Here is a 3,162-nt window from a genome sequence, read left to right as displayed (position 1 = left end):
GTCATCAGGGTTCTAGGTTGGAATGCCATCAGCTCCCAAAATGTTCTATCAGGCATTCAAAAATGATGTGTTTCTTGTCCTCAGTGGTAAAGAAAATTTAAAAGAGCTGCTGACAATCATCCCAAGTGGGCTGATGAGTGAAAAGGATGGTGTCTAAGAGTCCAATGAGCTCTCTAGGGTTGTCAGAGAATCTTGCATTCACTCTCTTCCACTTATCCCAGCAGTAACAAAGAGCCAATAATGGTGGGGTTGATTCCCTTGGTTGACTGTCCCCATAGCCCCTTGGGTAGATCAGTGGAAACTGCCTCCGGCTCAACAGCCTCAGGAGGCAACACTTGCCTGCTTTGTTCCCTGTGTTGTCCCTGTCTCCATTTCTGAAAATGACACTGGGGCTTCCTCCAGGGCTTCCTCTGGTGGAAGTGCAGGTGGTGCAAAAGCTTGAGTGTCTGTGTGTTGGGGAGAGGTCATCCTTAGGAGATGCTGTACTATAAGATTGGGAAAAGAGGTGTGGGATATATGGGGACTTCCTATTTCCATTCTCCTACCAGGGCTGACAGTGCTTCTGGTGGTGAAGAAGCATTAGCAAGGGAGAAAAGAAAGACTTAACCCAAGGTGGTAGATTGGTAACCAAATCCTTCCAAAATACTACATAGGGGAGCTGATGAGGGTGCCCCTGTGTCTTTTGAAACACTGTCTTCTACTGTCAACACTGTGGGGAGATGCAAGCTTCCCTCTGGTGGCCAGCCAACTTCAAAAGCTGGCCACTTTTAGCTGCAATATGTAGTCATCTTCCCTTTCCTCACATCCACCAAGAGATTGCGAGCTCTAGTCCTAACTTCCTTAAAGTGAGCTAAAACAATATTTAGAGGGTGAGAATCAGCGTGCAACAAAATCTGGTGCAAAACCAAACAAACACTATAAGGAGCACAGTGGACAAACCCGCTTGCACGAAGTAGCCTCTTCATGATTGGAGCCAGAAATAAATCCAAACACTGGAGTCACCAACTGTTGCCTTAGAAACCAGAGGTAACATGGGGAGGAACGTAGCCTGTGATGAGGCTCCTATTCCTCTATCACAAATTCCTTCATACCCCCAATAGGAAATTGATATACCCTTGGGATCAGGAAAATCTTCCTGACCTTCGGCGGTGGTGGCCCTTCAGTGTGTCCACTCTTAGTCACCCTCTTTCACTTATTCAGACATCTTGAGGTAAGAACAGACACAGACAGTACAGAAATACTGATGCCACTCACCCACCAGACTAGACTCTATTGGTCATGGGTTCTGGGAATCTGCTGGGGAATCTGGACAAGCCCCCAGAATGTTATGCCTAGTTCGCAAGAAACCCAGGAGACTGCTAGAGATTGACACTGATGCAAATACATGAGGGTCTTTATTATCTGAGTCCTGACTCAGGGACACAGCCTTCCCTGCTCTGTAGGTTCAAAATGCAACTTGGGTCTAGGAGTTTGAGGTTTATATATGAGAGATGCAGAAGCTGGGGCTTTAGAGCCTTGGCATTACATGCATGGGAAGGGGGTAAAGAAATGCTATCCTTCAAATTGATAATGTTTGTTCAGACAGCAAGGTCAGACCATACAACTGGAAAAGTACCTTTTTGACCTGGGAAGAAATAACTCATTCCATCATCAGAGGCTGAGGTATTTTTACAAGCTGGCCATAGCTGTCTGGAAATACTTGGTTGTCTCTTTCTCACAGCTCAAGAGTAGGGTCCTTAATCAGTTTAAGGGCATTAATTTTCTGCCTCCTTCAAAGGCAGGAGACATCTGCATGGAGGGGGGAATGCTGGCTGTTTAACTCAGCTTGGGGACTAGTACAAGGCCCTGTACCAAGGGTTAACACAGAGACAAGGGTAGGCTGGCTTTTGCCCACTATTCTGTAAGTTTCTAGTGTGCTTATAGGCAACTCTTTCTTTAGGTTGGGAAAATTTTTCATCTATGCTTTTGATGAACATGTTTTCTGGGCCCTGGCCCTAACAATACTATTATTGTTAGGTTTGGTCTTTTAAGAGTGACCCAGATTTCTTGGATGTTTTGTATCAGGAACTTTGTGTATTTATCATTTTCTTTGATTGATGTATTGGTTTCTTCTATTGTATTTTGTACACCTGAGATTCTCTTCCATTTTTTTTTGTATTCTGTTGGTGATATGTATTTCCTGTTCTCTTTTGTAGGTTTTCCATCTCCAAGATTCCCTTAGTTTGTATTTTCTTCATTGATTCTATTTCCATTTTTAGTTCTTGAACTGCTTTATTCATTTCCTCTATCCATTTAGTTGTATTTTCCTGTATTTCTTTAAGGGATTTTTTTCATTTCCTCTTTAAATTCTCTTATCATTTTTATAAGATTGGATTTAAGGTCATTTCCTTGGGTTTTAGCCATGTTAGGATATCCAGAATACCTGGGCTCCCGTGGTGCCGTGTGGCTCTGGTTGTTATTGATTGTGTTCTTGTGCTGGTCTTTATCTATTTAGGTTTTGCAATTATTATAGGTTTTGGATGCTGAATTCTGAGTTTATCTTTGTTGGATGGAGTGGTTTTGTTGTTTTGGACTTTCCCCTGGCTTCTTCCCTTTCCTCTGTCCTTTGTCCTCTGTGGCCCGAGGTTCTGGTAACTAGTAAAGTCCAGTAGAATGTCTCATGGAGATTTTATGGTCTGGAGGGTCTGCATGGCCCCTAGGGTTTGGGGTGCTAAGCTTGCCTCTGGGGTCCCTAACACCAGTGTGGCCTGGTATCACTGGTGCTGGTGATCTTCAGGGAAATCAGGTGGAGTTGTAGCCCAGAAAATGGAGTCCAGGGGTTCAGAGCAGTTGAAGGCTGCTGGGTGTGCTTAAAGAGGACTTGGTGGGCAAGGGCTTGGGGTGGGGTCTTACCTGGTTGTCCCTGGTGCCAGCAGGCCATGCTGTGGGCTGGAAAATGGAGCTCATGACACAGGGTGTGGCTTACTGCTATTAGATGTGCTTTAAGGAGACTTCCTGATTTATTCTTTTTTTTCAAGTTAATGTAAACTTTATTCATTTTGACCCTTTTGTTGTGCCCAGTCCTGTGGACACACACACACACACACACACACACACACACACACACACACACACACCAAAGGTCTTGCTATCTCTATTTGACAGAGGATTGTAAAAACAAAA

Source organism: Rattus norvegicus, chromosome 10, assembly GCF_021556685.1.
Source record: "Rattus norvegicus strain SHRSP/BbbUtx chromosome 10, alternate assembly SHRSP_T2T, whole genome shotgun sequence".
In the NCBI taxonomy this organism is placed as follows: Eukaryota; Metazoa; Chordata; class Mammalia; order Rodentia; family Muridae; genus Rattus; species Rattus norvegicus.
The sequence above is the reverse complement of the archived record's forward strand: the minus strand, read 5'-3'. Positions refer to the sequence as shown.